Genomic DNA, 23,844 nt, shown 5'->3' on the forward strand with positions numbered 1-23,844 from the left:
CGCCTCAACTAAATGCATCACAGCTATTTTAGAAAACGGGTTATGCCTTCCAAGTTTCTATTAAAAATAAACCAAAAAAATGTTTAAAAACTTTTCTTGGTTTCTTAGCTAATACAAATCCACAAAGCAGAAGTTCCAAATATAACTAGGTAGTCCTCTGTGAGTTTGCAGTGCCTGCAGGCTTTTGAAGTCCTGTGAATTTGCCTTAATCTGTTGCTAGGGACACTGCACGTTGCTCCAAACAGCCTGCCAGTCTGAGAAACCTAGCGCGAATGACATAAGTGTTTCTTTCATCCAGGTCAGAGGATGGTGTGAGGCGATATGGGAGGTCATGGGAGGGGAGGAATTCAGGATTGAGAGATCAACTAGAGGAACAGGAAATGACAAAGAAGGAAGAATCCACAGACCCTAAAGGAAAAGCTTTCCAACCGAAGCTGTCCTGCTCCCCACCAAGCCCACGCCCCTTGAGAGCTTTTGGAATTGGTTCAGTCTAGTCTGACAGCAACTCAGAAAGGCCAGGGCACAGCTGACAGTGTCTCATTCCCTTGTCACACCAATGGCAATCACAGATCAGAAACCCGCACTTACCAGAGACAGGGAGGCCACTTTGAGACCTCAATCAAGTGTCAGACTTGGGAATCTGGAGAGTTAAGAGTAAGAAATCAGTTTATAATTTTTTTCTGACACTTATCTGGCCCCAGGATCAAACATAAAGCATCAGTTTAGAATTAAAGAAAAAAATGAGTGATTTCCATTTATACCTAATTTATACATTATTCTTCCATTTATACCTTCATCAGGAGGAACTGGGGAGTCTGAAAAACATAGAGGATGATGGGGCACGTGGTGCAGAGGAAGGACCACTCTAGACACCCCACTTCTCCTGTGATAACTGGTATGATTGCCAACAAGCCTGGGCACCCCTCAAGCAGCAAGATGCCATCTCTACCCTTATTTGGGGCTGCTTAGTGACACGATGGGTGTAGTATCTCCTCTGTGCAAGACACCAAAGCTTTCTTTTAGCACGTGTAGAGTTTCATATTTTATACTACATCTTTGACTCCTCTAGAATTTATTTTGGTGGAAGGGAATAAACTCTTTTTTCCCAAATGGCTATAGTTGTACAAATACCTGTTGTCAACTCAATCATCCTTCCCCCACTATTCTGAAGTTCTATATTTATTATACAATAAATTCCTGTGGGAAATGCCAGTAACTGGAATGGAGAAACTGAATAGAGGAAAAAATTCCATTCCCACTAAAACACCGTATGTATGCTTTCACCTTTCCTCAATGTTTAAAAATAAAAAGGAGAGCTGTTACAAAAAGGTGCCATATTTCTGAGGTGTCTCTTTCCTCGATTACAGGTTATTTTTAGCACATGTTGCTCTATTTTAAGCCGATAAATTAATTACCCCATTCACCTGTTAGTTCTTTGATCCCTCTGTGCGTCGCTGCTGACTCAAGGTGTAGGACACTATGAATGATAGTTTTGCCAGCTCAGCTGAAACTAAATTGATACTCAATTTATACACGTCCTTTGCCACATTTTAGGTTTGCTTATAAGGGCATGGCCGGTTATGGATATTTTTAAGTGACAGAAGATTGAGCTTTTTGTTTGAGCAAAATAATCAACATACTTTTCTCTTCTTTTCTGAATTTCTTTATTATGAAAATCAGGCTGGAAACACTGTAAAAGGCCCTTAGGGGATCTGAAAAAACTCTGTCAATGAGTTCAGTTGACTTAATTGTTTATTTATTCATTTAACAATTATTTATTAACTTTCGTGAGCCAGAAGAAGATTCTAACCAAAGGTGAATGGTGAATGTACAAAGTTAAAATTTCTTTAATAATTCTAGCCTAACTAAGGATTTTACCAGAACCTTAATGTGGAAACACTTATTTTTAGACTCTACATCCAATAATACATAGCTGTGTAGGACAAGTAAAATGTACCTAATTATTCTGTAAAGAGGACTCAGTTATTTTCAATGGTTTTTAAAGTATTGAAAAACAAAATGAAACAAAACCTTTCTGGAGTTTACTAGGAGAGTCACCTAAATTAATGGAGAGGTACATTGGTGCGAAGGGGCTGTTGTCCATAGCGGACTAACCAGACGAACACCAAATTTAGCAAAATGATACTAAGTAATCTGTCTATCCCTGTCTGGGTGTGTTAGTTTGTATTAGTCATGTCTTTTAATTTTCTGTATTTTTGATGCTTTGACACCTGGACTTTGCTGATTCTGAAGAGACTGACCCTTCCAAGGCTAGTCAAATCCTAGAGATAGGAAAGGCTAACCCACAGCGTGTCTTTTTGATAAAATTAAACCAATTCTGAGCCCATACCCCAACCAGGCCTTTTATCTGGCTCTCACAAGGCTCCCACACTCTGGGCCACTATCCATCTGTCCTAAACACCTCGGGGCTGGATACCCAGACACCTTGAGACAGTCTCTATGCCTCAGGGTCTGCTGACATTATTTGAACTAGCCAGTCCTAAGCCTGCTTACCCTACATTGCCTGTTCTTTCCCAAGGAAATGACGATAAAGGATCTTGCCCACATTTTCTCTTTTCTCTCTCTGCCTCCTGGCCAACCTGGTGCTTCCCCACGTGGCCCTTCACTGCATGGCATGTCCCTCCTTTTGAAACCGTGAGTAGCAAACAACAGCAATTTTCTCCTGATCTGTTGTTCTCACTACAACTAATTGATAATAAAACCTACATTTAAAACAAAGGTCTTACGTTAACTTAAAAGAAAAGGAGATACTTCTTTATAGCTACAAAATAATTCCTTTCAATACACTGATGTGTTCTGATAAGAGTTATCAAGCCAGCGAAACCCCATGCTACAAGAGAGCAGGAGCAAGAGAAGGGACAGCCTCCAGTCTGTTTTAGACTTGGTCGTCAAAATATTCAAAGCATGCTGATCTTGAAACTATTCCACCAGAAAAGAGCATATAAAGCCCCTTTTAATTGATTCTGAAACATTGGAGTAGAATTCTTGAACATTCCCTTAAGGTTGAATACACCTGTAACAGAAGCTTTGCAGTAATTTTCTGTTGATGGTTTCCTGGCCATTAGAAATACTTGGAAGTTGTAATTACATTGTCCTGCAGTGATTATTTGAATTATATATTGATTAAAAACTGTTTGGCTATTAAAATGTAGAGTCAAGTTGGCTATTAGTATTTCTTAAAAAATATTTGTTTTGTGTGGTAGAGGATGGCTAACAGGGGAACCTGGGTTGACACTGGGATAGGGTTTGAAGCCTGTCCTCATGTAAGTAATTTAAAGGTTTAAAAAAACAAGACTTGCTTGTGAAAATATGTAGTTGAAACACACTTTTTGTGATGGCCCGTCACAATCCGGGCCCACCTGCTAGCAACCAGACCCTGTCCGTTCCATTTCCTTAGAAGACACACCGGTTTCAAAACAAATGAGGCAGGCCTCTTGAGCAGACTTGCATAAAATGTTTTCAGTCTCTGTCTTCAGTGGAGAATTGCCTGCTGCCACCTGCTGCTACTCCAGCTGCCAAGTTCTCAGTGGCCCAGGAGGGGGCCCAGTGATTGTCTGGACACTCTGTAGCCTCCGAGGGACCTCTACCAGAAAAACAGTCATATCATACACCCTGCCTTCCATGTTTCCACAAACAGCCTAGGCCTACCTGAGGGAACCTGGAAGTAACAGTTAAAAGTTGTATGAATGCTCATTACTTCACCTGAATCTACACTGTTTGGGGAGAAGTCAGTAGGCTAACTAGAACTTAATTACCTTAATGCTAAGGTAAAGAGATATAAAAACTACTAATATCACTTTAAGCCAACCCCATATCCTACAGATCATATTTAATCTCAATTGAGCAAAAGTGTAACCGTGCGCTATGTGCAGAGAATTCCCGATAGAGGTTTCCAGCCTAGTACGGACCAGATGGGTGAGTCAGCATGAATGGCAGAAATGCCAGGAGAGACAGACATGACCAGGGCCTGCCTGGTAGCCATTTATCAACCCATTCTTTCCCACTAATCACCGCGTTTCCTGTTCACAGAGTGGGCAGTGATCTCTTGATCTCCAGGGAGGTGCATCTCTCCCCAGTCCCAGGACATAAATCAAAATTGCGTTCTTATGCGAGAAATAGAGATTGAGTGTAGGTCAAAAGAAAGCAGGTTCAGTAAATTAAGGACTTGGTAAGTTTAAAGTCTAGAATAAAATATAAAGCTTAAAGAAGAGAGAGAGCAAGAACACAATGTGTTGAGGAATTTAAGCTTTTTAAAAAATTAAAGATACTTATCAAATATATAAATACAGCCTAATCTTTTCCTTTAACTAGGAGCGCTTAATTGCATAGAAGTCAATGTGTTTGAACAGGCTGGCATGTGCTTTGAGGTCAGTACCTATAATCTCTAAACCTTTTTAAACCTCTTTGTATGCCACAGTCAGCTAGTTATCTAAAGAATAAACACAGACACTATTCAAGGCTTTTCTTGGCTGTTTACACTGATTCTGGTTCATCAGATAGATGACAAAGTTTCTAGTCTTTTCGCAAGGAAGGTGACCACGGGTACAGATGGACACACCACATTTGAACATACTGGACCTGCACTCATCATAGAGACACGGATATGCTCGTGTTTATAAAACGGTGACAAGAGGCCCTCCACCCTATCTTTTCAGTCATGGTGATCAAGTCACGTTACACCCTTTCAAAGAAGTAGCCAAAATGTACCTCAAGGCAGCAAAGAAACCAGGGGAGTATGAGTTCCAATATGGAAAGGCCAACCAATCATCAATTCTTTGTGCACCTCAAGTTCCATGTCTGTCAAATGAAACTATTTCTGTTCTAAATCACATAGAAAGCATGACAATGTTAGAGTCAAGTGTTTTCTGCTCACCATTCCACAGTGTTTTAACATAATGTGAAAGCAAGAAACCGTGAAGAGTGCATCTAAGGATCAGTCCAAGTGCACGTAGCAACAGGTGACATTCTAGTTTACAGTATTAGACTGTTTCTAAACTGACCTAATTCAAAAGTGGGACAAATAATTTTGATATCATATGTTATCTAAGTGTTTTCAATAACTTCAATGTTCACTGCATTTCAATATATCATAATTTTATCAGTTTCAAAGTCTAAGTAAAAACCAATTTTAAATAAAATTTTAAAATTCACTTTCAAAAAAATTCCAATTTTATCAATCTAGGCAATCTTAATTAAGACAGACAAGTACATTTCACAGCTTAACAACATGTTTTATTAAGAATTTTTGCTCTTGGCTTCATTTCTGCTGACTCTGAATTTCCTTAAATATGCTACTGTTCTTTCATTAGACTTGAAAAATTGAGCAGTTGAAGTACTGTTCATATTCCATTGCAATTATTTGTTTTAATGTATTATCTTTCCCCTTATTGTAAAATTTGATAGCTTTTCAATCTCTTACTCGTCCTATTTTTGCAATATCTAATTCCCACGTTTTCCTTTTTTAAGAGCATGTGTTTCATGAATACAAATCCTTGTATATTTATATATAATACACTGTATCTCCTATATATTTTGTATAGATAGTCAATTAAGCAGCTAACATACAAAACTGGTGCAGTGTTAAGGCCTGCCTATTTAGCCAAGAGCACATATTGGATTCCTATTATTTTATTCCTAGTAAGCACATACTCCATGTCCCCACATACCTTCACAAGTGCGCACTGTAGTTACATTGTCCCTGTGCACACAGAACATGAAGTTCCAAAACTCAAATATGCTGACAACAAAAACTTTAGAAGCTGATTGAATTAATCATAAGTACATCAAAACACAGCAAAGTATTATTTGGTTCCCTTTTGGTTCTCAGACAGTTGTGTTTTTTTTTTTTTTTTTTTTTAAATCACACATACACATATCATTGGCCAAGCAGAAGGTTTCATTTTGACAAGCAAAAATACGGAACACTCCCATGTTACTTTTATCACCAGCTCAGACCCTAAGGCACTCCGCTCTCTCCAAAGTTTCAACCACTAAAATGTGAGTGAAGCAGAGAATACAGCACAGCCAGGACTCCAGAAAAACAGCAGTTCAGATTTACATCTGAAGTAGTTCTTGCATGCTTTCAAATCAGCACTGAAATTCCGCATACGAACAGCTCTATCATTTGGCAGCAGCAATCAATAAAAGAATCCAAGAAAACGGCACCAAACTGATCACATTTCAGCGTGAGAACAGCAGTATGTCCCATCTGTTACCATAATTTGGACACCGTGGAGCGCTGAATGGATCATGACAGAAAACAAGGGTATAAATAAAACCACGCACAGTCTAGGTCCTGAATTTGTGGTGACATAAACATCCCCAAATTATCAAACACAATCAACAGCAATACCTGGCAATTTGTCTCCAAATTAAGGAAGAAGCATGCAGCTCCCACCTTGCACAAACACCCACTTCAGTGGTCAGTGACAAATGCAGGCTGCACTTGCAGGCTGGGAGAGAGAGCAGCTGCTCTGTCCTGAGCCTCAGCCGCTCACAGCACCGTGGAGCCCAGCTCGCTCACTCGGGTCCTACTCTCTGTTGGTTCGCTGCAGTTTCTCCCATGACTCCATCACCCAGGAATGGAAACCGCTGCTCTCGCCACAGCTCTAGTGGGCTCTCCGGCTACTGAGCTCAGGTAAAAGTGCTGAGTCCTGCAAGGTCACCGCAAGGTGAACACGGGCAAAAGGAGTGTACTGGACAGAGGAGGGACCGTCAAGGAAAGACTCTAAACTTCAGACACCTTGCCTTTCAGGAGATTCTGAACTCCATAAATCAGAGCTGCAACAATAGTCAGACAAGCAGTAAATCTGAGAATCCCCAAATGGCTCAAGCCAATCTGCTAACCCAGAGGCACTCTTTAAGCAGTAATCTCTCTCTCTCTCTCTCTCTCTCTCTCTCTCACACACACACACACAGACTCCAGCATGGCTATTATAATTTTTAGACATCCTTTTCAATGTTTTTGCATACTCTTTCCAGGTAACATAGCTGAAAGAAAGGTCTTAGAAAATGAAAATATTCGCCAAAATCAAAATCAAATAATTCTCCTAAGAATAAAATCATTTCTGGTTCATAAACTAATTCACACTGATGAAGTCTTGCTTTTTGTGCACATACTTGAATTATGCAACAGCACCCCTCCCCCAACTCCAGCCATATTAAAAAGACAGTAAAGATGTATTTATTTCAGAGATGACTGGCAAAATTAAGTAAATTTTCTCATAAAAATTCCTACCATCTTCTTCAAGATTAGTCTTGACTTTTGCACATTTCAATTTGGAGAGGTTTCAAGAAGACATTTCTTGCCTAAAACACAATCACCCTGCATGCAAACATTCTAGCCAGATATAAACATGTTTATAAACGTTCCCCTGTAGAGTCTCTATGGGTTTTTATTTCTCATATTTTGGATTTCCCATCAGAAGTGGAGAGGAAACACTGTTTAAGCTTGCCAGAACATTATGAAACATTATTTTTCTTAGCTGTGTATTTTTTTCTTACATGTAAACAGTTATTCACTGAAGTTTAGATTGATTGGATTAATGGGAAATTATTCTCACTCTTTAATCACCTTCCTTTTCCCTCCTTCTCCAAGCACATAACTTGAGCAATTTATCTAACCTCCTAGACATCAGTTTTGTAATCTATAAAATGGGGACTCATTACTGACGTCTGCCTTGGCTCCCTCCTGGGTGGGTATGAGGATGAAATGTGACAACATGGAGAAGCAAATGCTTTGTGAACTGTAGAGGGCTGGAAAAAAATGTACTTGCTGCATTTCCCGCCCTTCGATTGCCCCAGTTTACTCCTGAGGCTTGTGAATTACTTTCTGTGTTCTCAAGGGAGACTCCTCAGGCCTCCTGGGAGAGTGTTTGTTTCAAGGGGGCTATAAATAGAGTTCAAAGGTTGATTGAACTGCTGTCCTCATGGCAGATCTTGATGGCAGCGACCACATGGCCAGAGCCAGTTAACTGTGAGCAACATGAGCTCCGTCTCGTCTGTGAGGCGGAATGAGACCAGCTGAAAGGCTGGGAGAAAACGCTCACGTGCATGGCTGGTTTCGCAGTTGCTGGTGTCCTAGTGTACTCCTGTGTGTGAGGGAGTTGCCCAAGAGGATTAATGAAGGGGAAAGGTTGGGAATGGAATGCCAAGTTCACTGCTGAGTTAATTCAGTAACAAATGCATCTGGGCATCCGTGCTAATAATGTTCCTACAATTATGTATGCATTACTTAGAGATTAGGTTGAGGGAGGGCACAGAAGGGAGACCAGTGGGGAGCAGGAAAGGAGCTAACTACACGAGCACCTGTCTTGGTGCACACCCAGGGCTTTGAGCTTCGTGAACATTGTCTAAGTTAATCCTCATAGTAATCCTGTGAGGTAGTTGTTATTACTCTCATTTCACAGATAAGAATAATTTGCCTGCTCACTGTTATTGGTTGGTGGTGGAGCTTGAATTACAGTCAAGGTTTGCATGGCCTAGAGTCCTCTATTTGGAGTAAATATCTTAACTTATAACTTTCTTAGAAAAGAAAGGAAATAAATTTTGCTTTTTAAGTAGCGGGGGTAGGGAAAGCAAGAATTTAAATTATCACGAAACTTCTTCAAAAATATTTACTAGGCAAGCTAACTTTTATAAAGAGCACAGAAATGTTTAGAAAAACACATTGTGAGTTTTTACAACAAAGTCGTAGGATACAGAGAAAAGAATACAGGTTTTGTTAATATGTGCCTATAATTATTTTTTAAATTGGGTCTTGCATGCCTTCAAGTTGAAGATGCAAGTTTATAGGTCTTTCTCTATAGTAGAATACCACTCTGTGTTTTTTTTTTCAACAGAGCATTATTTTATTTTAATTTGTTTAAATTGCCAAATCCTTAGTAACGCCCTCAAGGAAACAAGATCATCTCTTACCCTTCACAGTAGCAGAAAAGACACATTTTTTTTTTCAACTACAGTTTGGAGTACTGTAGAGGAGTCATCATTTTCACTTGCCTGAGTCTGAGGATGTTAGTAAAATGCCAGGTTCCTCCTACCAGTCCTATTGGGAAGCCAGAGGCAGAGTTTGAACAGCAGCCCAACCCAGTATATGTCCCTGCTCCCCCCTTTTTAAGTGGCATCACCAGCTGAAAGAGAAAGCTTGAAATTTATCTGCAAGCCAGCAGCGCAGCTCATACCAGATCCTTCATGCAGGGTAATCTCCCTTTTCCCAATTCTGCAGCCTTCTCTGAGAAGGCCACTGTCTGATTACACCTTGCCTCTGCTTTTAATACTCCCATCTGCAAAGTGCACCATCCAAGATCCCTTCATAAAATCAGCCTTTTCATCCTCCCCAAATCTAGCCTGAAAAAGAAAACTATAAGCTTGTAAGTCTTGCAGCTAGAAGCTGTTTGTTTCAGATATTTTTATTAAAGAGAGAAATATAACTGGGCCATGGGCTAAATTAGGAGTAAGTCAAAATAAATAGCAGAGAAAAAGAATAAAAGCAGGAAATTTAATCTCAGTTTTTCAAGTTAAATTCTGAATTAAAAAATCCCAAACACTAAAATCATCCCAAACAGCCAATCAACCCATCTAAAAGAAGGAAAGGGGACCTTCCGCTATTTGGTGTTCATTTCATTGCTACTTTAGCAAAGATGTGTTTTTCTTTTAAATTTTGTTTATTTACTTTTAGAATAGGTAACACATTCTTTTTGTTGTTGTTGTTTTGTTTTGGGAGAGGAGGTAATGAGGGTTATTTATTTATTTATTTTTAGAGGCGGTACTAGGGATTGAACCCAGGACTCTGTGTATGCTAAACATGCGCTCTACCACTTGAGCTATACCTTCCCCTGAAACATGTTCTTATGATTAAAAAATCATAAGATACAAAAGGCTATTCTATGAAGAGTCTCCCTTCTACCCGTCTCCTGCCATCCAGTTGTCCTTCCCAGCAGCAATCAGACAGTCAATGATGTCAGTTTCTGTTAAATTCTGCCAGAGGTATTTTCTGCATATATAAGCAATCATGAATATATATTACTACCACCACTTCTTACAGGAACAACAGTATGCAATATACATTGTTTAGGACCTTGCTTTTTCATTAACAATAGATCTTGAAGATCATGCTGTAGCAAAGATGTGTTTTGACACTCACTGGATCCCCCTTGTTCTAGTGGTATCATATTTAACTGAAGAACAAGCAAAAAAAAAAAAAACAAAAAACAGAGTTAATCTATTGTGAAGCCTATAATGGCATACATAACACATGGCAAAGTGAAAAAGCTGCTTTCTTTCATTCCCAACCCATTTTATTTCTGAAGAAAGGGTAAAAAATCAACCACAATCAGAATTATTATTATTATTATTTTTAAATTTAGAAACTATTGCAGTGATCTTTCAATGAAATAAAAATCTACTGTCAAAGCTTTCAATTACCTCTCAAGTCCCCATGTAAGACCCTCTTTGACAACTTAGACGATGTGGGTTTTACTGTACGGGCTGGGAGTAGTTTCCTTAAACCTAGGCAAGATACTTTTTGTTGGGGGAAATATTCAGTTTCAAGTTCTAAATTTTCTGTTAGATTTATCTAGATTCTAAAGTAAATGTGAATTAGTGTTTTGGGAACTTAATGGATTTTATAAAAAATAATCTTAAGTTCAAGATATTGCTTTCAAACTTAAAAACCCCATGAACCTATATTCAATAGAAACAGCCAGGTTTATTTTAATTAGTTATTACTATCCAATAATCATGTTGTGAAGAAGATACGAATATGAATTTTTGGAAAGGTGAGAAATTCTCATTTACTTGAAGCTCTGATCTTTTTTATGGAAAATACACTTATTATAAAAGAAAATACTAATTATATCACAAGTTTTTATTTCTCTATACATATATATTTGGCACAGAAGAGTGATATGAGTATATTTGAAATAAGATGCTAAAATCAATTTTGCATGTAATACATGTGTTGATTTTTCTCTAGATCTTCCTGATGATTTTGAACTTAGCCACATGATAATAAAACATGTGAAGATTGTTTTTTTCCAATCCATAAAATACTTGTTCTTCATTGGAGTTAAATCATCATCATTAACATTTTCTATTTTTATTACAATGATCAGTGAGATGAAATGATAACGTTTAAGTAATGGCAGCAGAAAAAAGAAATTTTAGTGTAGAAACAAACCTAGAAATTTCATCATGAAGAGCAAGCAGCATGAATATGAGGAGTGGATGTGGTGGGTAATAGGGCACCCTCCCTGCACGCCAAGTCTCTCTGGACTGGGCACTTCATTGCCCTTGACTAGGACTCTGTGTGCATCACCTATATGCATCAGTATCCAGATCTCACGTTCTGGGGCGAACTCCCTCCCCTCCAGGATGAGGAATAATGGGGAAGCAACTGCCATAGGAAAGGGATGCTTTCAAATTCACATAATTAGAATTTTTTTTATTAAAAATGTTTTGTAGCACTTACAATTCAGCATCTTGAGATAAAGCCTTTTTAAGCCACACTAGTTACATCTCTAGACATTATTTCAAATGCTGCCATTTTTAATAACCCACAAACTTCTCAAAGAACACATAAATATCATAGGCTCTCAGCCTTAGAAAAGTTGCTGGTGGCCACGTAGTTCAAATTCCTTATTATTAATTTAAAATATAGACTGAACAATATTCTTTTCCTGTCCACTATAATAAACCCTCAATATCAGAAGAGAAATGTTCCAAACCTTTCATGAATATGGAAATGTTTACACAGGTACTACACGTCATGAACCTTCAGATTCACTCATGAAAAGTAAAACCCACAAAGTAAGCACTGAGGAGGCATTGGCTACTAAATACATTACCTTCAGCCTCTCCTCTCTGTGCTACTAATTTCAATAACATTTAATTTTTGTGACAACACCTCAAATTTCCAGTGAACATTTGTTATAATAATTTTATAGCTTGATAACTAAAAGAGAAAGGACATTCCAGAAACATTTTTTGTTTGTTTGTTTGACTGGGGTGAGAGAATGAAGTGTTGGTGTTGAGCCAGCTTGTGGTAAAACAATGTCATATTTTCATTAGGATTATTTATTACATTTGGAGAGCAGCGCACTGCTAGGAAAGATGAGCTAAGAGAAGTTGGAGGACAAAAGATTCTCTCTATAATATCATTGGAAAATTAAGTTGTGCAAAGAAAGTCCAGAAAACAAAAACGCTAAGGCCTAAAGCAGCTCACTGACTTGTCCAGGACACTCAGCCAGCTTAAGTGGGGGAACCTTGCATAGTAATGCAGGCGTCTGGCCCCACGATCCACGCTGCTGACGCCAGTGCTAAATTGCAACATGCATTTTGAAGCATATGCCACTTAGCTCTGTATTGATGCATATGGCTGTACTTCGCTTTAATTATAATCAAGAGCAAAATGGATAGCAGGCTATTAGCACCACGGCCTTGCAGATCTCTAGCCGTACCCAAGATATTATCCCGGTTATTTCACGTGTGAAGAAATTCAATCATACAAAGGTTAAGGGCATTTCTCAAAGTCACAGAGCTGTTTTGTGCTGAAAGTTAAAGATGAAGAAGATATTGTCTAACCAAGTTGGCAATTTACCTATATGAAAGGCAAGGCTGAGATTTTTAAAGACTAATTTTCAGTAATATTGTCTGCCATTTATTGGGCGTTGGTTATGTTCCAAGGGCTTAACGTACATTTTTATTATTCTCCTAATAGCCTGGAAAGCCAGACTCTCATTTTATCTCATTATATAATCCTCATGTTACAGATGAGGAAATTGGGTCTCAAAAATTTAAGTAGGTTGCCCCAAATTACATACCTAGCAGGTGATGAATAAGGATTTGACTGTAAAGAACATGCACTTTCAAATATACCTTGGGGGAACCCCAACTGATATTTCAGTGGCAGGGTTTGACTACAGGAGGAAATCCCAGAGCTAGGCACACATGTTCCTTACCATCTGTCTGTCCCTCCTCCCCTCATTTCGCTGACCCACCTCTACCACTATGACTCCTCTGATCTGGAAAACCCCATCTTGCCATTCCACTAAGAGTTTCCTTTATCTCCTAAACTTGCTTCACAAGAATATTCAGTGGCCCAGAAACTTTACACAATGATAAAGATGTTAGAACTAAGCACTGAGGGTCCTGAAGTAGATTCTGTACCTGAAAAAGGCAGTGTGGGGGGCGGGGGGGATGGGTGATAAAGGATGTTAAAATTTTACATGTATAAATATATTCAGTTGCACTGTAACATTCTGGAAATGACTAAGGCATGAATTGAATAAGGTAATTCTCTGTGTTACCTGGAATATTTATTTGATGAACCATGTGAATAATTCATTTACTGGCTCTGCTGTTAATCCTTGGATATGAATCTCTATATAACTAGCTAGATATGATTGTTCCTTTTCTTAATTTTAAATAATATCTTTACTCTCACTTGTCTTCAAATGGAAAGGCTTATTTGTTTTTTAATTTAAACTTCTTTCAGTACCTCATGGAGAAACCCTCAGATTGTTAATAATGCTGACAGTGGTGGCTAGATATAGGTCAAGAAATGTTTATAGTGATGAATAGAGAAACTGTCTTTGATCCTGTTTGTAAAAGTATGAATAGAATGTCCTTCTGTCCTAAGCCAGTTAACACTGGGGCTGGCGTCTCTCACTGTTGACCCAAAACTTGAACAGGGTGTCAGTAATGATTTACTACCCAAGGCTTATGACAGCTACTCACCTTAAATCTGATGAAAGGAGAGAGGAGCTGTGTGAATGCTTCTGCAATGACCCTTTCTATGACTTTCAGGAAAGCACAGTCTTCACTTCATATGTAGCAAAGAACTTGTTTTCTGTCTATAGATTAATCCTCCAAATCATCTATCTTCTCTCATCAAAGAAAACTTTCCCTTTTCTCAACTGCTCTTTATTTTGAATCTTTTTCTCTCATAATTAAAGCAGACAATTACTACCATATGGACATTTAGATTGCAAACTATCACCCAAAATCTCAAAACAAGACAGAGATAGAGCTGCTACATTAAGGCCAACTTTACTTCATTCTCATCTCAGAGTTCACACTCTCTGGATGATTTCTCCTGATCTTCCTTTTCTCTGATGACTTTGAGGAATAAAATGTGAGCAGAGGCAGAGGGGAGATGGGATGGAGGTAATCCCTCGGAATGACTAGAAATCTAGCTTTCAGACCACCCCTCCTGAAGCAGGCTAAGAAATGCTGGCCACCAACAACATAATTTTTTTTTTTTTTACCTGGAGAAACTCAAACGAAATACCTCTACCTGAGGCAACTGAAGGAGCATCAGAGAGAATAAAGTTCACATTAAACCAACAAAACTTGATGCATAGCGTGGTTAAAACAGCTAGAAGGAGGCTGACTTAGAGAGCAGTGCTGCTCAGAGGTGAAGGCTCACTGGCTGGTTAGATACGAAGTCAGAATGGCAGGGTCTGAAAATGCTCACCCCTAGGACTTCATATGAGAACCTTGCTTTGTATGGATGTCTGCTACATAATTTTCTCTAAAAGATCACACTGAAACAAAAAGCATATTTTGGGAGCTGGGGGAAAAATACAAGAATGCTGGAACATCCGGTCTCTTTCATTATAAGAAGAAACAAACAACTATATAAAACTGTCAACAAGTAAATAAAAATATATATTAGGTTAGTTAGGAAAAACTCTTCTGCTCCCAAGAAAGACAGGTCAACATTGTGTTTGTAAAGGCCCATAGAGGGGAGAATTGGTTTGGGGCAGGGGCTGTGGAGTGGAGAGAGAGAGAGATAAAGAGAAGGGCTTACAAGGATAGAGACCAAAGTGGCTGACCTCAGGATAAGAAAATGCTGCTGGAATAGTGGTGCTTGAAACGCCCTAGGGAGATAACAGGACCAGGGGGAGAATGGCTCAGCTCTGACTCCAAGGCTAGACAAAAGCTCAAAGCTCCCGATGATCTTGGCTCAGAAGCAACAGAACCATCCACCGTCAGGACACCGTGGCTTGGGCATCGATCGGTTCAGCCTGCTGTGGGTTAAAGACCTGAGTCCTCTCTGTGAAATATTCACACAGCCACTGTTTTGGAGGGTGAGAAAGATGAGTTGAGGAGGAACAATAATGGCTAAGACTGAATTTTTATTTCTTCAGTATCCTGGTGACTTGAATTTCAGAGTTCGACTTAAGTTGATTAGAAAAACAAAGAATACTTTGGCACTGAATCAGTTGTGGGGTAAAAATTATCCTGTGACAAATATTTATACAATTTTACAAAATACAAAAGTCTGTCTAGCTTGAAGACACTAGTATTATCTGCAAATATCTTTCTGACTCTGGACCTCTTTGATTTGGTTAAAAAGGTAAGTATATTTGTTCTAGAAAGGATAATATAGGTCTTCTGTTGAGTTAAAAAGTGTTATCACATATGTTCTTCCCTACCACCTGAAAAATGTTTTATTCAGATCGATGTAGAGATGATTAGAACTGGGAAAAAGACATGAAGCAAGAGCTACCTATTCTGAGATGGTCATGAGCATTCTCTTACTTACCTAATTCTTGAATTAGATTTATTCCCATTTTACAGACAGAAAATTAAAACTAGAGATTGTCCAAGTAAATTTATGAGAATAATTATAATTTAATGAAACAGCTGATGAAAAATATTCCTTAACTCCCATTTTTGTGTTTGTCTTAAGAGATATCAAGGGATTAAGTAGCAACCTTCTCTTGAATTCCTAATCCAGCCCCCAATTAAAAAAGAGTCACCGCCACGGGGAACAGTTGTTACATAACTGTGTGTGTCATTTGCCTCGGACATGTTAAGATTATTTCCTAAAGTCTTCTCTCAAATGTATGGGGAAGTAGAATGCATAATTTTAGAACATGTATTTCATGATTGTCTAACACTACTGCCAAATACAAAATGTTTTCAATAATGATCTTGCTATACAAACTAAGCTGCAACGAACTTTAACTTTCCTGGCAGAAACCATTGCTCCCTTGCTAAGAAGCCTGTGAGAGCCTCCTAGATGCACCTCTTCTCAGAATTGACTTTAAGCTTTTCCCTCACTCCCCACCTTAGATGGGTGGAAGCCAAGACTGATGACTTGCAACTGATCTAATTTACCACTCCTTCTGGTCAGTAGTGAAACTTACTCAATTGGGAGGCATCAGACTGAACCAAATTGGAACCAGTTTAGTTTCTAAACCCAAGGCTTATGTTTGCTGAAGAATCTTAAAAATCTGGTCAAATAAAGCAGTTAAATGAGATAGGCTGTTGGAATGAAACAGACGCAGTGATGCATGTACGAGAGACAGTAAGAGTGGGTCTGATGAACAGATATTTAATCTGGGATCCAAGGATTTAGCATGAATGACCTTCAGAGAGCCTATGACACCTTCCCTGAAATCATATCCAAAATTCTCTGATTATGTGCACAAGTGAATTTTTCTGGGGAGATTATCCTGACTTTATATTAAGTTTCCAAACAGGTTTGTTAAGGACAGCTGTCAAGGGTTTGGACACTGCTAGGTTCTGGCTGACCTCTTCTTGAAGCTCAAAATTGATCAACAGGACTCTTTGTGGAGCACTGCAAAGTTAATGAGCGCTAATGGGGCATTAACAAAAGGCCAAAGGAAAAAATCTGAAGCTCGGGAAATTTACATTTTAATGCTGTGGCATACCTGAGCAAAGTATCTCAAATCATAGAGCCTTCACTATTAACCCTACACAGCAGGGGAATCATTTTTGATCAAGATAAATTTTAATATAATCCCTAATCAACACAGCGGAGGAAAGAACTTTACATCTCTCTATTCCAGATGGTGTCATTTTATCAGAGTTTCACTCCTTGGTATGCTCAGTTAATTAAAGTCCTTACTGTTTGTTAATGGCAGATTTGTGCAGCAAAAATGACTCTGGAACAGATGTCGGCAAATTTGTCAAAGCGGCTGGATAATCATCGTGACTGCTCTGAAGCACTACTCCATCTCAGCCACAGCAAACTCTTGCAGGACCTTTGTCTTTACTGCTTTCAAAAGGGAGGCAAGGGGAAGGGGCGGCGGTGGGGAGGGAAAAACAACAGCCAGGTCCTTGGTCAAAGTCATTCCCTTCGCAAGGAGTAATGAGCAATGAAGGCATTCCAGCAGACAGTTTCAAGTGCCAAAGTATCAAGATGATATGTTTTTATTAGATCCTCCCCATAAGTCTCACCACCAGCTCCCTAATCCACTTGCATTCACACTTGCTGTAAACGTGCAGCTCAAATAAACTTTTATCTCATATCTTTGTTCTTGTTTTGTCAGCATACGTCTACAACTAAAATGGCAGCCTGTTATAACCAGAGATTAAAAGAAAAGGAAATAATCAGAAGCCAATGATTAGCACAAAAAATAACCGAAATTATGGCAGGTAACTTGTTTCATCTCCAAAGCTCTTTGGATCTTTGAACTCAAAATTGCAAAAGGTGAGCTTTAAATATTGTCTATCCTTTGGCAATTTCAGAGCACCATATATAGTGAATGCCTTCAAGAGGAAAACCCCAAAAAGGGTTAAAACAGACAGCTTTCACTAGAATAAGATAAAATAAAATGGTTTGAAAAATATGCTCTGTAGAGATGCCACATCTCTTAAAAAAAAACTTGAAGTCTCTTAGAAATCCATCAATTTGTGATATAATGATGAAAAAAGCTTTTTCTGGTCTAGTAATTTGATTTGTATTTCTAAGCTGCCTACTACTGTGTGTGTGTGTGTGTGTGTGTGTGTGTTTAATGGAGGTACTGGGGGTTGAACCCGGGACCTTGGGCATGCTAAGCATGTGCTCTATCACTGAGCCATACAACTCCCCCTCCGTGTGTGCGTTTTAAATAAACCAAATTCACTTATGTACTGTTGGGTAGTATTACCTAGTTCTTTTAAAGAAAAAACAAATTATCTCCTTTCTGTTAAATTATAACGTGTTCTTCAGTGATTCATTAAAAAATCTTGTTTTACATAAAATTTTATATCTAAATTTTACATAGGATGTTATATTTCTGTATATATTTATTGCAGCTATTGATGGACATACAGGAAAGATGTTATATAAGACCAATTATAAAGATGAGAAAGAGTTGCTGTAAAGAAACACTAAATCATTTGCCAGCATTACTGGGGCTGAACAACAACCAGACCTTGAGTGGCTTCAATATCAAACTTTTTTTTTTTTTTTATTATAAAGCTCTACGAAACTTGAAAGGTTTTCCTAAATCTAATAGTATATATAGTCCTACTCCATAAAATCCTATTCAAAGAATTTTTCTATTTATCAAAATAGTTTCTTTCTGGGATTGGAAATAGACCATTTACATCTAAATGAAAACATTTAGAACCATTAGGAGCCTCTTACTTCAAAGAAAATATGCAAAGATCCATGGCACCCTGTTTTCAAAGTCACTTTATATGACCCCCCTACCCCCCGCGTTAGGGTGCACAGTAAATCACACAGAAAAAAGGTGTGAGCCGCCTTTTAAATAACCAATTTGGGCAAATGGCAGGGGATACTGTCCTTTAAATTTTAGAAACAGAAGAATCTCTTAACATTTAAAAAGTTTTGGAGGCAAATTAAACTTCAAGCCCTCAACACATAAGGAAATATATGCAAACCTAAAGTGAAAAAAAAAAAAAAAAAGAGAGAGAAAAGGCAAGATGAGCAACATAAAAAGGACATACAAATGGTTCTAAGGTGCAGGTGTGAAAGTGTTGTCCTAGTTCCCTGGTGATCTAGTGAAAGATTCCTGTCTCTCCTCCTCTTCACCACAAGTGGGAGGATGCCCTGGAAGGGATCCACCTAAGACAGCAAACAAATTAAGCTCTGTTTTAGTTAGAAAAATGTAACCAGCAGTTAAGCACACTTTTCTATAGCTCTAGTATTTTCTAGTACTTAGAAAACTCTAGTCATGGGAAGCTAGAAGGTGACTGTCAGTATCCATGGGTTTGCCTCAGTCTAGCACAGACAGCAGATCCAGGTGCTGCATCTTAGTATTCCAAAGTTTAGATGACTATATCTTCAAAGTACAGTGCTACCAACTGCACTTCCCGCTGTGCATCGGAAACTTACTCGCCTTAACATATCATTTGCTTTTACCTTCACTAAGTTTTTTTTTTTAAATAATTATTATTGTTTTGCAAACGTGGAAGCAGGAATTCATGAGTGTTCAGTAACTTCCACGAGTGTTGCCAAAATCAGGAATTCCAAAGCAAGTCAGTGTAACTCAGACTCCCTGATATTTTACATTTCAATGTGCTGCCTATTGAAACTATCTTGATTTGCCATAAAAATTATTTCTCAACCTGGACATTAGCTACTTTAAATCTGACCGTCTTGACTTCTTCCATTGAAAACAAGTATTGTTATTCTTTATTCATCATTTATAAATAAGCCAATAATCATGAAGTTTGACTATTTCTCTGGACATTTGCTTGTTTAGTCCTTAAGCTGAACTCTTACATTTTCTATTGCTTAGAGATGAGTACCTGAAAAGTCATTACTTAACTCAAAACTCTTTCTTGCTTTAAAACTGATGTGCTCAGTGAAGTGGGAGGAACTATCTTCTTTGAGAACATTTTACATAGGTGGTACACGTAAATGTTATCTTAACTGGTCTTTACAAACTTTAAAAAAAAAGTATTAGGAGGTTCTGAGAAGTTAAGTAATTTGATTAGGTACCTGTCGCTACTGGTGGAAACCCTTGGAAGTCTTGAAGCCAATGCTATCAGTTCTCATCCATTGTCCACAAAAGAGTTCTAGTTAATAGATTTTATTTATTTCAATCTATTGTATGTGCAAGTCTAATAATTCTACATGTGATACATTTCATAGAACTATGAAATGTTCATCCCTACTGTAAATGGCTTAGTCTAATTATTAGACTTACACATACACTGAGAAATGCAAAGACAATGATTTTACTGGTAAGAGGATTCATTCTAACTTTCCTTTTTCCTTGTTTGCATGTTTTAAAATTGTTTTTGTTGCTTTTTTTGCCTGCTATTATTAAAACACCGGTGATTTTTGGAATAAATCGAATAAGTACCAATTTGCTTTTTATTTATTATATACCCAAACAAATGATTAATAATTACTTCTGTCACTGTGAAGAAATAAAAAATTGAAAGTGAACTGATTTTCATTTTCCTGATTCATTATCAGAAATCCAGCCTTGATTTACTATTACTTTTAATCATTATTTTGAAATAAATTTACCCTTGCATAGGAAGTTGCAAAAATCATACAGAGATTTCCCATGTGCCCTTTATCCAGCTTCCCCTAGAGAGAAACATCTTTGAAAACTATAGTAAAATGATAAAAACCAGAAAATTAACATGAGTACAACATCATTCACAAAAACAGAGAACTTACTGGTGCTTTGCCAGGTTTTACATGCATTCATTTTGGGGGTGGGGCAGGTAGTAGAGTATAGTTCTGTGAAATGTATCACCTGTATTGATTTGTGGAACCACCATGGTAACAGTCCCATCACCCCAAAGAAACTCCTTCATGCTACCCCTTTATAGTCACATCCTCTCCCTCAACTCCTGGCGATCACAGCGCAGTTCTCCATCAGTATAATTGTGTCATACAATTCAAGACTGTTATATAAAATGGAATCACCCTGTAGGCAGCCTTTTGAGATTGGCTTTGTCTTTTTTACTCAGCATAATGCCTTTAAAATCCACCCCAACTTTTGTGTATGTCATTAGCTCATTCCTTTTTTTTCTGAGTTGTACTAGATGGAACATGCACCATATGTAACGCTCTAGCTGAGAGAGTGTTTAGTTAAGTAGACATAGCCTCTCAGCTTTGAAAAAGGTTGCATCTTATAAGTTTTGGATTCCGTTTTAACAGAAATCCTGGGTTCAGAAAGACTTAATTCAGACACTAGCACTTTTTCTTCTTAGTAGTAAACTCAAGCCTCTTGACTAAACTAGATCGTCTAAACTTCATGCTCTAGAACGTCGTAAAAATGATTTTAAAAAATGAAGACGCTCAAAAGGACATAAGGTACATTTTTAAGGCATTCAATAAATTCGGAAGTTTTACTCTTCAGCCAGTACCCCTATTTATTAAAAGTTGTTTGGGCCCATCCAGCACCACCTGCCTTAGTCTGGTAATGACACTCTGATGAGGCTAAGGGTAAGGGCAACAGGAACATAATGCTAGATGGGGGGAAACACACACACACACACACACACACACACGTCCCAGCCACGCTGATTTGGGGATGGCACATGGTTGGACAACAATGAGTCAACAATTCTCAATAATGGGATTTTTGTTACAATCGCTGAGAAGAGAAGCTCTTTGGCTGCTGAGTTCCTGAGTTCATTGTACCACAACATGGAGGCTGCCAACCTAGAATGAAGCCACCCCAGAGGAAAGCAACACTGAGAAATGGAAAACAAGCAATCCCGCCGACATCAGTCACATCTTTGGATCTCACCGTGTTTGCTCTAAACCCATCATTTTTGCCTGCTCTGTGAAAGCAGGTATGTTGCCTCCAAGAATGTTTCCTTTGCCCACTGGCACCATGTTAAAACTCTGCCAGTAGAGGGCATGAGAGAGACACTGCAGGAGCAGGTGGGCTTTGCTCCCTGGTTCCTGTGCGTTGGCTCTGAGGGTTCCTGCAGCACACGCGGCTTCCCCGGCACCCGGCTCTCCCAGGGTACAAAGGCTCCTCAGTGCCCAGGAGCTGCAGCTCCAGAAGATTCTTCTGCATCAAGCACCTGCAGTATATCCTGGTCCCAAAACTCAGTGGCCCGCAGTTTCCCTCTATATCAGCTCAGCCCCTTTTGTACCAGAGTACCTCCAGTCAGACACCTCTCTGTGGACTTCCTGGCACCCGAAAGGACACATTTCAGGCAAGTTTCAAAGGGAGGACTTTCAGAAAGTTCTGCCAGGGCAGCACCACAGCGACTGCTCAGCCATCTAGTGAGCCAAGGCCATGCCCTCTCCAAAGAGGTCTGGATCTCAGCCTGGGGGGTCTGTGTGTCCTCGGGGCGCTCAATCACACCTTGAGGGGGCGCGGCTGCTCCTTGTATCTGCTTTGTCTGTATTCTTGAGAGTTCTTTTTACTTCTTACTGGCCATTCGCTTGATACACTAATCCTCTGTTACAGTCAATAATTCTTCATATTAAACTTTCCCTGTTCCAAAATTACTATGTGGTTTCTCTCTCCTGAGTGGACCCAAATTGATATACCATGCCTGAGGGCTGGGCTACCCTCGGCTTTCTCAGTTTTGTGATCTATTAAATTCAATTTTTTGCTGATGTTGGCTATAGCTGGGTTTTATAACTGAAACTGGAAAAGTTCTGATGTAAAAAAGTTCCATAAAAATTAATAAAATGGTTGCTACAGAGAAAATGATCTTAGAAAGTTCCATACGTGTAATTTTAAAAAATAGACTAGATAATCAAATTTAATTAACACAGATTCCAATTCTAGAAAACTTCTCAGCTGCATAGGAATGATGTAATAATGCTTCTGAATATGCTCTAAATTATTTTAAAAAAAAACTCATGAGTAAATTTCACATCTTTGATTCGGGATGTTAGTATACGGAACCAATTTCACGCTACATACCTTGCCGCATGCAGTAGAGAACCCTTCTCTCAGGGAATTGACACTAATCATTCTCTGGTGGTGAATCAATGTAACCAAGTAAATATTAAGTAGTTAATGCACTTATATTGATCTAAAGACTATCCAAGATAAACATGTGTCAATGGATAAAAAGCACATTTAATGTTAGACACACATATAGTAAGCTGAGTGTCCTTAAGCATAGAATTACTGTAAGTTATTTTTAGTTTTGGTTTTGTGCTTTTGTTATTATTTTATGTGTGTAGAGAAGTTGGTTCTTAGCTAAATTTTTCCACCATGCCTTGTTAACTAGAAACCTCTCCCATTTTTGGCATAGATACAAGTTGTGTAGTCAAATTAAAAATGCAGAAGTCACAAAATCTGGATGATACCTTAAAGATACTTCCCAAGTGAGAAAAACAGCATACAGATAAATAGCCTTGTTTCAGATTCTGACAGCCCAAAACCAGGAAAGACCACAATGATTTGAATATGAATATTTAATAATTGTTGCCTATCTATTTCCAACTAAGACACAACAAGCAGAAACAGTCAAGACAGAGTCTTCCACTAAAGTCAGATCAATAAATATTTCAAAATTTAATGAGATATTGAATAAAACCCTCACAAGTAGAGAATCAAACTCTGGTTCACAAGCCTCCAGTGTCTGCTGTCAACAATGTGTGGGTAGGAGGAGTCACTAGCAAGGGTCTCACCCAAACTGTTCCTATGATTGTCATAAAAGGGATAGAGATCCTTCCATGGCCAAGAGTTAATAAGACTTCACTTCCTTTAGTCAGCCTGTCATCTCCTTCAAAACCAGGTAAGTGTCCAAGAGATTCTAAATTATTTGAATTAGAGGTCTTGTCACTGAAGTTTGGGGCAGGGTAGGGGCTGGAATAGGACAGAGATTTGACGTCTTCCTGGCTAACGTGGTATTTTTAAGAAGTGACTTGATTGAGTTCTGCCATTAATATATCTGAATTTTACAGATATTTAGAAAGAATTCATGCATCCTTATCTTAATAAATTCTTTTGATGTTTTCAAGGAAAGGCTAAATTGGTATTTAAATTGAAGTTTTGTGTGCTTAAAACTTGGCTTTTATGAGTCAGAAACAAATGAATCAGGTATAATTTTCTTTTTCATTGAGTGGAGAGTATATTAACTTGGTCTTATACCACTATACATGGAAGACTCATCTTT

General features: G+C 38.5%; 1 protein-coding gene and 1 long non-coding RNA gene across 7 annotated transcripts in view; one reads left to right on the forward strand and one right to left on the reverse strand.

Annotated features, from left to right (window-relative positions):
* Positions 1-1,281, forward strand: part of LOC116669320 — a 30,280-nt gene extending 28,999 nt beyond the window's left edge. Inside the window, exon 4 of the long non-coding RNA XR_004326687.1 lies at positions 801-1,281. This is a non-coding gene — a long non-coding RNA (uncharacterized LOC116669320). The remainder of the gene's footprint in view (positions 1-800) is intronic.
* ARHGAP24 (Rho GTPase activating protein 24) overlaps positions 1-23,844 on the reverse strand; it is a 635,766-nt gene that overhangs the window by 132,680 nt on the left and 479,242 nt on the right. Inside the window, exon 1 of one of the 6 annotated variants that reach the window (XM_014563766.2) lies at positions 6,419-6,549. The exons of 4 other annotated variants lie outside the window; for them this stretch is intronic. The gene's annotated coding sequence lies outside the window, so the exon portion shown is untranslated. Of the gene's footprint in view, positions 1-6,373; positions 6,550-23,844 lie in introns of those variants that run through there. One more of the 6 variants, XM_014563765.2, reaches the window with a different exon arrangement.

This window comes from Camelus ferus, chromosome 2, assembly GCF_009834535.1.
Source record: "Camelus ferus isolate YT-003-E chromosome 2, BCGSAC_Cfer_1.0, whole genome shotgun sequence".
NCBI lineage: Eukaryota > Metazoa > Chordata > Mammalia > Artiodactyla > Camelidae > Camelus > Camelus ferus.